General features: G+C 41.4%; 1 protein-coding gene and 1 pseudogene across 3 annotated transcripts in view; both read left to right on the top strand.

Moving 5' to 3' along the window:
- PLPP4 (phospholipid phosphatase 4) overlaps positions 1–12774 on the top strand; it is a 140380-nt gene that overhangs the window by 77459 nt on the left and 50147 nt on the right. The gene's annotated exons all lie outside the window — the stretch shown is intronic.
- Positions 11760–12182, top strand: LOC122446751 (annotated as a pseudogene).

Genomic DNA, 12774 nt, shown 5'->3' with positions numbered 1-12774 from the left:
GTGAAAGAGGAGAGTGAAAAAGTTGACTTAAAGCTCAGCATTCAGAAAACTAAGATCATGGCATCCGGTCCCATCACTTCATGGAAAATAGATGGGGAAACAGTGGATGACTTTATTTTTCTGGGCTCCAAAATCACTGCAGATGGTGATTGCAGCCATGAAATTAAAAGATGCTTACTCCTTGGAAGGAAAGTTATGACCAACCTACACAGCATATTAAAAAGCAGAGATATTACTTTGTCAACAAAGGTCTATCTTGTCAAGGCTATGGTTTTTCCACTGGTCATATATCGATGTGAGAGTTGGACTGTGAAGAAGGCTGAGCGCTGAAGAATTGATGCTTTTGAACTGTGGTGTTGGAGAAGACTCTCGAGAGTCCGTTGGACTGCAAGGAGATCCAACCAGTCCATCTTAAAGGATATCAGTCCTGGGTGTTCATTGGAAGAACTGATGTTGAAGCTGAAACTCCAATACTTTGGCCACCTCATGCGAAGAGCTGACTCATTTGAAAAGACCCTGATGCTGGGAAAGATTGAAGACAGGAGGAGAAGAGGATGACAGAGGATGAGATGGTTGGATGGCATTACCGACTTGATGGACATGGGTTTGGGTGGACTCCGGGAGTTGGTGATGGACAGGGAGGCTTGGCATGCTGCGGTTCATAGGGTCGCAAAGAGTCGGATACGACTGAGCAACTGAACTGAACCGAACAGAAAGGGTGTTGTTGTTGTTCAGTCTCTAAGTCGTGAAGGATAATCAGTGCTTATGGGATGCATTCTTTAAATGACAGAATTTCAAGATCAAGCTGACTAATGGTGATTTAACAGACTCTTCTTGGGCACTTAGTGTTTTGCAGGTACAGGCTTGCATTTAGGGTACAGGATGCTCAGAAATGGCCATGTCCTGTTTGGGGTCAGGGCAAATGCCAGGTACTTTCACACAGTGCTCTGGGTTTGGGGAGCTGGAAATTCCAGTGCAGGGACAGGGAAAGCCTTTGGAGGTAAAGCTGTCCCTTCTGTCATTTCCCAGGAGAGTACACATGAACAGGTGTTTGGGGCCATTTATGTTTGAAGTATCTTTATGCTACTCTCCAGCTGAGTGTAGAATTCTTGGTTGAAAATCAGTTCTGTGCAGGATTCTAGTTTACTGTGTGTATCAGAGAGACCCTATGACATTTCCTGCTTCTGTCTTGTTTTTCTCTTTCTCTCTCTGGAACTTCTTAGGAGCCTTTATCTCTGGTCGTCTGAAGTTTCACAATGATGTGCCTTCCTGGGATTTTTTTCTTTATATTTATTGTTCTTGTCTCTCAGTAGGTCCTTCTACTCTGGAACTGTGTCCCTCCCTCTGTATTCCATTTCTTTTCTCTGGATCCTGTGTTAAGCAGATGTTGAATCTCCTGGGTTGACTTTATCTTTTAATTTTATTTCGTACTGTCTTTCTCTTTGTGTTTTTGTTCATCTCTCTAGGAGAGTTTAAAATTTTTACTTACCAACCCTTCTATTGAATTTTATTATGAATTTTGTATTTTTAATTTCCAAGTGCTCTTTCCTGAACTCTGATTTAACAAAAAAATAACATCAGGTTCTTTTTCTCACGGGTACACTCTCTCTTTTCTCTTTGACTGCAGGTGTCATCTGCTCCTCGCCTTCTCTTTATCTCCATGTTTTTTGGCATCTAGCTTTCCTTGCATATCTGACAATCTTCGGCTGGATGTTCTTATTTAAGGTGGGATTGCTGAAGCTAACTGGACAGAGCCCATTAAGTGGGCTTCACTGAAGAGTGGGTGGGAAGCGAGCTGGGGTTTCACTGGTTGACCCTGAGTGCTAGCATCTGGCCTTTACTTAGAGGCTATTCTATTTATTGGCAGGAACCCCGCCCCCTCCCCAGTCTCTGGCCAGGTATATATGAACCTGGCATTCTGGAAGCCAAGCCCAGGGACTTGCTTTCTCACAGGTTACCTTGCAGACTTTCTCTAAGCCCCCCTGTTTTCAGCCTGATTGTTTAGCCTTTTTCTCCATTTGACTGCTTTTTCCAAGCGCACAGCCTTGGATGGTTAAACCTTCTACCTTCTTCAAGAGTTGAGGAGGTGACAGTTAACTGGTTCCAGGATGAGGTGGGGACCTGGAGAGTTCAGCTGCTGTCTGGGGACTTCCCACCTACTTTCCTGTCCAGCCGGCATCTGACCCCTACCCTCTGCGGTACCTCTGCCTCCAGTTCAAACCCTTGCAGGGCCCCTCCTGGTGAACTAGGGCTTCTCACGGGCATCACCGTCTACAGAACCACATGGAGATGTGCCTTTCCTCTCTGAGTCAGCATCTGCTCTGCCAGCTTCTTCCCACCCTCGTATATTGTGGGGTGGCGTTGAGGTGCTTTTCGTTCCACTGAAGATAGAATTTGTCTCCCTGTTTGCATAGTCAGGGTTCTCAGGAGAAACAGAACCAATAGGATGTGTGTATATACAGAGGGAGAGGAACAGTTATTTTAAGGAATTGGCTCACAAGATTGCGAGGACTGGCAGGTCGGAAATTTGTAAAGGCCTGCAGCCTAGAGATTTGGGTAGGATTCCAAGGTTGCAGTCTCTTTTCTTATTATTTATTTATTGTGACTGTGTTGGGTCTTAGTTGTGGCAGGCGGGCTCTCTAGTTGTGGTGTGTGGACTCCAGAGCACGCAGGCTCGGTGGCTGCCCTGCAGTATGTGAGAGCTTAGTTCTCCGACCAGGGATCGAACCTGCATCTCCTGCATTGGAAGGCTGATTCTTAACCACTGGACCAGCAGGGAAATCCCTGTGTTGCAGTCTTGTAGAATTTCTTACTTGGGAAACCTCAGTCTTTGCTCCTAAGGCCTTTAACTAATTGAATGAGGCACACCCACATTATAGAGGGTGAGCTCCTTAAACTTAAAGTCAACTGACTATAAATACTCGTCACATCTAAAAAATGTCTTTGAAGCAGCTTCCAGACTGATGTTTGACCAAACATCAATGGTGCTAGGGTGCTATGGCCTAGCCAAGCTGATGCACAAAATTAGTCATCACTGTCTTATTCCTTCCTTCCTTTATCATTTTAAATTCAGGAATACCTTGGTAATGTTCTGATGCCTTAGTGTGGGGGCACTGTATGTTAGAAGATTCTCATATAACCTCAGTGTTATTTCAATGACAGAGTCCTGGAGAGTGAAGTGCATACACCAAAGGGTCTTTGTAGGCTGAGTGTCTGGGAGTTTGGTTTTGTGGAACAAATCTAAAGGGTTTGTAAATATGGATTGAAAAATTATCATAAGATATCATCTATGCTAAGCAGCCAGGTTTAACTCCATCAAGCATGAATATTTAATGTTGTAAGCCAGCTGGTTTTTGGAGTGGTTAGACAGGCTTTTGCATAAAGATACAGGAAATAGGAGAGCTGAAGAAAATGCAAGATTCGTTTGTTTTGCATCTTTTAATGAAATGAAATTGCTGTCCAGGGTTTTTGCTGCTAGATGGGAAGCTTGAAAAAGACCATCTTCTTCTTTTAAAAATGGTATAAAATGACATAGGCTGATGTGTCATGTTCAACCAGGACAAACTGGTGGTCACTTATCTGAGGTCAGTTCGATTTGTGTGGTTTGCCTTCTAACTGACAAATGAGAGCTTCCAGATTCACTGTCCTGTCATGGGATGTCATCACACTTGGCAAGAGCCTCTCCTATTTTTTCCCCCTAAATTTGTATTATCTTTCATCTCAAACTTTCAAGACAGTTTCAGAGGTTCTGGGAAGCAACTGCACTTATTTTGCAACTTTTTCATCATTGAAATGAAGACTCCCCTGAATGCTGGAAAGCCTTGCTTTGGGGATGCCAGATCCTTGGAGGAAGTAGTTGGCATTAAAAAGAATCAGACCTCTTTATGGGGTGATGTTTTTCAATCTTTTTTTTCTTTTTTCATTATCACCCATCCTCATTTTTGTAGGCTTCCTCCTCAACTGCTCTTCTCTACCATGAAATATTAATTCCATGGATATATTGTGTTAATATTATGGCCCTTTGGAAGGCCACAAAAAATTGTAATATCTAGAATTTTCTCATCTCCCCAATAACCAATTTTTGTCCCCTTGGGGGGGGTACCACTCTCGTGGCAGAAAGTGAAGAGGAGCTAAAGAGCCTCTTGATGAGGGTGAAGGAAGGGAGTGAAAGAGCCAGCTTAAAACTAAATATTAAAAAAACCCAAGATCATGGCATCTGGCCCCATTACTGTATGGCAAATAGAAGGGGGAAAAGGTGGAAGTAGTGACATATTTCTTCTTCTTGGGCTCCAAAATCACTGTGGACGGTGACTGCAGCCATGAAATCAGAAGACGTTTGTTTCTTGGCAGGAAAGCTATGACAAACCTAGACAGTGTGTTGAAAAACAGAGACATTACTCGACTGACAAAGGTCCCTATAGTTAAGGCTATGGTCTTCCCAGTGGTCATATATCGTTGTGAGAGCTGGACCATAAAGAAGGCAGAGCTCCACAAAGAATTGATTCCTTCAAACTGTGGTGCTGGAGAAGACCCCTAAGAGTCTGTTGGAGAGCAGGGAGATCAAACCAGTCAATCTTAAGGGAAGTTAACCCTGAATACTCACTGGAAGGACTGATGCTGAAGGTAAAACTCAAGTATTTTGGTCACCTGATGCAAACAGCCAACTAACTAGAGAAGTCCCTGATGCTAGGAAAGTTTGAGGGCAGAAAAAGAAGAAGACATCAGAGAATGAGATAGCTGGATGGCGTCACCAATGCAATGGACATGAACTTGGGCAAACTCTGGAAGATGGTGAGGAGCGGGGAGGCCTAGCATGCTGCAGTCCATGGGCCCTCAAAGAGTCGGACACGACTGGGTGAGTGAACAACGAGGGCTATGTGGTCTTTGTTGGGAATGAGTGTTCTTGGGCAGTAGTTCTCAACTGGACAATTTTGCCCCCCAGGGGACATTAGCAAAGTCCAGAAACATTTGTGGTTGTCACAAGGGCATGTGTAGAGGGTGTTACTGGCATCTCCTCCGTGGAGGCCAGGGATGCCGCCAAACATCCTACAGTGCAGAGAACAGGCCTCACTACAAAAAAGGATCCAGCCCCAAACGTCAATGATGTCCAGGCTGAGAATGCCATTCTAGGATAATTAGGCAAATATATGGAAGAAATTGATCTTTCATATGTTAAATTCATCCACTCTCCAGGTTCTTGGTCTGAATAAACAGAATATTTTTAGAAATGGTTACTGTTTAATTAATTTAAAATACTCTCCCTCAAAGACTTGGCTCACCATTTGACTTCCATGAAAAAAAGATCACGGTCAGATTAAAGGTTGTAATTAAAGCCTAATGCCTTTTTATTTCTGTCTTTCTTTTTAAATTTTTTATTATAAAGAAATTCAGACATGTGAAAGAAAACAGAACTAATGAATCCCCACATGCTCCAAGTACAAGAATCTGCCCTTCTTCCTTCCTGTTTTTCTCTGCCCATTTCCTACCACCACTGAAGAATGCTGACAGTTTCTTTTTATTGGAGAATAACTGCTTTACAACATGGTGTTCACCTCTGCTGTACAATGAATTGAATCAGCTGTCTGTATACATATATCCCCTCCCTCTCACCCCCAGCCCCACCCCTGCTGCCTAGGTCGTCACAGAGCACTGAGTTGAGCCCCTTTTGCTTCATAGCAGGTTCCCACTAGCTATCTATTTTACACATGGTAGTATATGTTTTTTAAAATTATTTTAGCATTTTAAGGTAAAATTTACATTTAAATGCTTAAGTCATTGCCATTGGGTCCTGAGAAATGGACTCCTTATGTAACCCATATTCCTATCACAAAGTAAAGTATTTCTATCACCTCGGAAAGTTCTTTAGGTTCACTTCCAATCTTCATTCCCTTGAAGTAACTGCTGTACTGTTGTTTTTGTTTTTTTTTTTAACCTTTAAATTAGCTTTGCCTACTTTAGAACTTCATCTAAATGGAATAATGCAGTGTATTCTTTTTTAATCTGGCAATTTTTGCTCAGTATAAGATCTTGAAGTTCATCCACATTGTTATAAGTATCCATAATCTGTTCTTTTTTATTGCTGCAATGTATTTCATTGTGATGAATACTCCACAGGTTTTTTGTCTTTCTGGTTATTTCAATTGTGAATTAAGCTGCTATGAACATTTGTGTGCAGTTCTTTTAATGAACTGTGCCGACATTTATCTTGGCTAAATATCTGTGAGTGATATTGCTAGCGTAAAAACATTAGGATATGTTTAACATTAGAAGAAACTGCCAGATATTTTCACAAAATGCTTGTGCTAGTTTACATTCCCCCTGGCAGTGTATGAAAATTTCAGCCACACTGGGTCTTCACCAACATTTGCTGTTACTGGTCTTTTTTGTTTGTTTAGTCATTTTAGTGGGTATGTACAGTGTCTCATTGTAGTTCTCTAATACTAATGATGTCACTGACATTTTCATTTGCCTATTGGCTGTTCACATATCTTCCTTGGTGCAGTGTCTGTTCAAATCCTTTTTCCATTAATTATTTTTGTCTATTTATGATTAACTGGTGATGTTTCTTCCTATTCTGTTTAGAAGCCTTGTGTCAAATAAATGCTTTGTGAATATGTTCTCCCATCAGTGGCTTGCCTATTCATTTTCTTAATGGTATCTGTTGATAAGTAGTAGTTTTAAATTTTGGTTGAATCTTACTTGTCACTTTTTTCATTTGTGGTTATTGCTTTCTGCTTTCTATGTAAGAAATCTTTCCCACCTTCCAGTTATAAACCTGTCTTCATATGTTTTCTTCAAAAGATTTATGGTTTTGGTTTTATATTTAAAACCAAGTTGATTTTTGTTCATTGTGTGAGACAGTGTTTAAAAGTTAATATTTTTTGCATCTATATCCATTTTTAGCACCATTTATTGAAAAGATTTTTCCTTTCACCATCAAGTAGCTTTAGTGCCTTTGCAGAAATTAATAGACCATACAAGTGTGGTTCTATTTCTGTACTCTCTATAATGGTCGTTAATCTGTCTGCCTATCCTTTTTCTAGAACTGCACTGTATTGATTACTGTAGCTTTATGGTAGGTCTGTTGAAGTCAGGCAGCTGGAGTCTTTCATCTTTGTTCTTTTTTTCCCTCAAGGTTACTTTGGCAATTATAGGTTCTTTACTTTTCCAAAATATATGCTGTGGAATCAGTTTATGAATTTTCATAAGAAAGTCTTCTGGCATTATAATTGGGATTACACTCAATCAACAGAATTTGAAAAGAAGAGTTAACATGTATTATTTAGTTCACATCTCTAGTGAAGCTCCCATTTTCCTCTTAATTGCTTTTTATCACAACCTCGAGTGTTTCTGAGTGCGCCCTTAGGCTTGAACTTTACCATGTTCAAATAAAGTCAGTTCCTTTGAGAAGAGCTCCAGAGTTCTCTGTTTTAAGATGTGTCTTCCTGAACCTTGCCTCTGGAGATGAAGGCAGGGACAATGGCAGGTTCCTTCTGAGTGATGCTCATGCCTAGGACTTGGCCACTGGAAGGAGGGGAGCACAGTAGCTTCTGATCTTCAGGGTGATGAATACCAACAGCCTGTCTCTCCCAGCATGATGCCATTACCCTCGACTAGGAGCTGTGAGAAGAGGGAAGGGGAGCCCTGTGTTCTGGGCCGTATCCATCTGGGATGGACCTTCCTTCACTCTAGGCTGGGAGGGAAGGAGCAAGAATGGATCGAGGTTCAGATGTCAGAGATTTTCACTGTCCCTACTGAGTTTTAGTGTCTTCTTAAATGAATATTTCTTCATTTGCTGTATGCTCTTATGATCACGTCCAGAGACTTGATTATATTTTTAGTAATTTTTTGCTGTTGAGCTTGGGAGTGGGGTCCCCAGAGCTTCTCATATGCCAGTGTGGAAGTGAAACTCCCTTATGTCACTTTTGATAAATTGTGATTTTAAAGTAATTTGTACATTTATCTAGACTGTTGAGTTTGTTAACAAAGGCGTTCATAATATTACCTTATTGACTTTTTAATGTCTGTTGAGATTGGTGGTGCTAGGCCCTCTTCCATTTCTGATATAGTAATTTTTTTCCTATCCTTTTTTTCCTTGATTAACTTTACTTGCAGTTTATCAATTTTATTAAACTTTTCAAAAGACCTACTTTTGTCTTTATTTTGTCTATTTTTATGTCTTTTCTGCTTTGTTAATTCTGGTTCTTATCATCATTTCCTTCCTTTTAATTTGTGTTTAATTTGCTCATACTTTTCTAGCTTAAGTTGGAAATTTAAATAACAATTGTTTAAAGATTTTTTTCCTTTCTAATGTAAGCATTTAAAGCTATAAATGTCTCTATTTTAGCTTTACCCCACAAAATTTGTTATATTGTATTTTTATTGTTATTATATTTAAAATATTTTCTAACATCCCTGTGCTTTCTTCTTTGATCTATGTGTTATTCAGAAGTGAATTTTTAAATTTCCAAATATTGGAGACTTTCCCAGCTATTTTAATGTAATGAATTGTTAACTTAGTTTTATTGTGACTGGAAAACATACTCATGAAAATTTCAGTCTTTTGAAATTTATGGAGATTTGTTTTATTGCCTAGCATATTCTTTATCTTGGTGGCTATTTCATTCACACCCAAAAACATATTCTGAATTTGTTGGGTGTGGCATTCCCCATGTGCCGATTAAGATGTTGTTCGGAGATTTCTCAGTCTTTTTCTTTGTCTATTGTCATCAGTTGAGAGTTTGGTAGTGTTCTCTATGATTATAAATTTTGCCTGTTTCTCCTTTTTGTTTTGCTGGTTTTGCTTCATGTGTTTTGGAGCTCTTTCTGTAGGCACTCACACATTTATGATTGCTATTTATTTGTGTTGTCTGACCCTTTCCTTAATCATTATGAAATGTCCTCTGCTCTCCATTCTCTCTCCCATTGCATGTAATGACTTCTTGTGGATGTGAGGGCCCTGGGCTCATCATAGATCTTGTTCTTGGCCCGTGATAGTAGAATGGACTTGAATTATAAAGGAAGAATTATTGGATAGGCAGCTAGTTTGTGTGGGTGTTTCTTTTATCACTGTTTCAAATCATTGACTTTTAACTCAGTCTTCCAAATTTGGGCCTAGAGATTATTCAAGATGTTAGATATGTTCTAAAAATAAAAATTCAGATAACCATATGTCTTCTGCAGTGGACATCTTTTGGGATATAGATAGATGGAAAGAAAGAAGGGACATAGGTAGATAAATATAAGATAATACTGTTCTACAATCCCATTCTCTGGAAACTGTCCCAGTCCCAGCCTCATCTGGGCACCTGCCATGGAAACATTATCTTCTGGTTTTAGAACCACACCGAGTCCTTTCTTTGTGTTTTCTCAGATTTATATCTAGTGTACATATCCTTAGAACCAGAGTGGTTTCTTTTCCCTTTTGGATAGAACTCGTGTATGTACATAAGTTATTCCCATGAGGGTCTCCACAGCATGTATTTCATTCCAGACCTGCTTCCTCATTTCTCCCACTGGCTTTGGGGGCCGTCTCTCTGGCCTCTTTTGGCATCTACTTGGAAAATGCAAAGTCATTTGAATGTTGGCTGGAGCCAACTTAATTAGGAAGTTAAGTCTGCTGAAGGCAAAGGAAGCAGATCATCCCACAGCCAAGTGTGTGCAGTTGTTGGGTGCTTCAAGCCAATGCTTCTTTCCACCCATCTGCCTCTGGAGTCTGCTAATTACTGCTAAATAGCACCTTCCTTTTGTGCCAGCAGTAGAGTTAGCACTGGGATACAGAAGTAGAAAAAGCATTTCAAGCCTTAAAAGAGTTGTTGTTTAGTCGCTAAGTTGTGTCCAACTCTTTGCAACTCCATGGACTGTAGTCCATCAGGCTCCTCTGTCCATGGGGTTTCCCAGGCAAGAATATGGAGTGGGTTGCCATTTCCTTCTTTAGGGAATCTTTCCGACTCAGGGATCAAATCCTTGTCTCCTGCTCGGCAGGCAGATTCTTTGCCACTGAGCCACCAGGGAGGTCCTTTGACAAGTAGGACATTCTAGAATGATGATATCAGGTGACTCTATAGCTTCAAACTCTGCAGTGACTTCCAGCACATCTCAGGGATAATCCAGAGTCTTCAGACCTTGCGTGATCTGACCCCTGTTGCCTCTTCCCCTCATGTCCTGCTCCCCTCCCCCAAACCCCTACTTCCTACATTCCAGCAACTTTATCCTTTTGATGATAATGTGAAAGGATATCATTCATCAATCATGTCAAGCATGTCAGGGATTGTGTTAGTGGCTGTAAAGGACTTGTCCCATTGAATCTTCACAACATACCTGTGAGGTCAGAACTCTTATTAGTTTTCTTATCCAGATGAGGAAACTGAGGCTTAGAGAAGATAATCATTTTTCCCAATGTCACACAGCCAATGTGTCCCCAAACTGGCCTTTGTACCCAAATCATTTGACTTTAACCCAGACTCTTGATTTCAGAGCCCAACTCTTGACAGCCCCCTCAACATGAGACATTCTTGTTTGTTTCTTCCTTGGCTTTGAACTTACCCTTCTCCCACAGCTCTCAAATGCTATCAGAACCCACTCATATTTCTTTAGCACTTACTATGTCCTGCACATTGATTTCCAACTACCAACACCTGCTTCTCTCTCTGAGGCTTCTGCTGGCTGCCAGAACCCTCTCTGTCTGTGCTCAGGACAGACTGGGCACATAGGGGGTGAATGCTCACCCTGTTCCCTGGAGCAGCCCTCGGCCAGTGATTTCTGGGGGTCGGTGTATAAATACCCCAGCTCCCTTGTCCCTTAGGTGGGATAGGTCTGAGTTGTGTATTTTACACTGTCTCCCAGAGTTCCCCAGTGGGATCGAGCTCTTGCTGCCCACAGAATGACTTGTTTGATGTCGTATGCTTTCTCGGCTTCCTGCCCATCCCTGTCTCACTCTCCACCAGTGTTAACTGGGATCATCTTCCTAGGCAGCTACTTGCACTCGAATCCATCTCAGGGTCTCATCCTGAGGGCACCCAGACCAAGGTATCACCATGGCTAGCTCCTGCTTATTCTTGAGTTTCAGCCTGAAGGTGGCTTTGTTCAGGAAAACCACCCTGAATACGCTGACACTCTTATCGTTCTTGTCATAGCACATGGTTGAGTCTGTAATTATCCTGGTTGTTTACCTGTTTTTTTTTTTTTTAATCTGCATCTACTCCATGAGAGCAGAGACTTGATTATCCCCAGAACTGAGATGTTCCCAGGGCCTGCACAGTGAATAGCTCACTGTAGGTGCCCCCAAATATTTATTGAACTAATTGATTTGTTAACTTAATTGAATAAAGACTCAGCTGAAGCTACATTTATGCTCCAAAAGTGTGTTCAGGACCCCAAATTCACCACCAACACTGAGTTTTCAGAGCTCCCCTGCCTTCCTTTGTCTAGAGTAAGAAAGGGACCCGAGCTGTTAGAATAATGTGGTCAGCTCTCCTTCTAATCAGCAATGTCATTTCACAGCAAACACTTGACTTTTCAGTCTTCCCTTTCACTTTTAAGAGATGAAGAGATACAGTTGAGATGAGGTTTAAGAACCCATTTGAATGATGGAATACTTTTTCAGCCTCTGTCATCAGTTTTGAAAGAGGGTTTAAAAATACCTCCCAAAGGCTCTTGTTTCCCCTGTTCCCTCTTGTGCTCATGTTCTGCCCCCCTTGCCCAGCTCTCAAGAGACTCAAGTCATCTCCCCCAGCAGGTGACCCCTGGTTGTGGAGGAGGAAGGCATGAGGCTCTGCTTTGCCCAGCTCTGGGAGCACACCTCTGCCCCAACCATGGGGTCCGTGTGTGCCTCGGGGTATGACCTGTACAAGGTCCATGATTACACAGTACCACCGATGGAGAAAGTCCTTGTGAAAACCAACATTCAGATAGCTCTTCCTTCTGGGTGCTATGGGAGAGAAGCTCCACATTCTGACTTGGCAAAACATTTCATAAGAAGTAGGAGTGTCATAGATGAAGATTATAGAGATGTTAGTGTTGTTCTGTTTAATTTTGGCAAAGAAAAGTTTGAAGTCAAAAAGGGTGATTGAATTGCACAACTTACTTGTGAATGGATATTTTACCCAGAAATTGACGAGGTTCAAGCTTTAGATGACAGTGAAAGGGGTTCAGGAGGTTTTGGTTCTACTGGAAATAATTAAAATTTATGCCAAGAACAGAAAGTGAAAAAAAAAAAATGTACTTTTGCCTTGAAAATCAAGGCTTTGCTTAAAGTGAAAAAGGGAAAAAAAAAAAAAAACTCCCAAAGATGTGATGAATATTGAAAGGGATAAAGGCTGTGAAGCCACTTGTACTATGCTGAGCACCCAGTAGGTACTTTGTGACTAGATCCTCTCTCTGACTCCTCCAGCCGAGCTGGTTAATCCTGCTAATGCCTGCAGAGACCCAGATGACACTGTGGGTGAGGGTCCTTTCTGCCTGGAAGCCTAGAGTGGGGCCTGGGAGCTGGAAACTGGGGACTCCTGGGAGGAGAGACCAATGAGCTTCTTTACTCCAGAGCTTTGGCCTTCCTGAGTCTTTGCTTGTTTTTGTAAGCAAACATATTCAGAAGTTAAAATTTATTTGGGAGTGTCTTTGTGCTTATTTCTGCCAATAAATGAATTCAATTTCAGTTGGTTCTCTCTCATAGGATTATCTCCCTCAGTTTTCCGGGCCATAAGAATCTCTACAGTTTTTCATCAAAAGCAAGGAAGGAAGGGGAGGAAGGGACGAAAAACACATTGCTTTCTTTAC

This window comes from Cervus canadensis, chromosome 8 (assembly GCF_019320065.1).
Source record: "Cervus canadensis isolate Bull #8, Minnesota chromosome 8, ASM1932006v1, whole genome shotgun sequence".
NCBI classification, from domain to species: Eukaryota; Metazoa; Chordata; class Mammalia; order Artiodactyla; family Cervidae; genus Cervus; species Cervus canadensis.
Note: the sequence above shows the minus strand (reverse complement) of the source record. Positions and strands in the feature narration are given on the sequence as shown.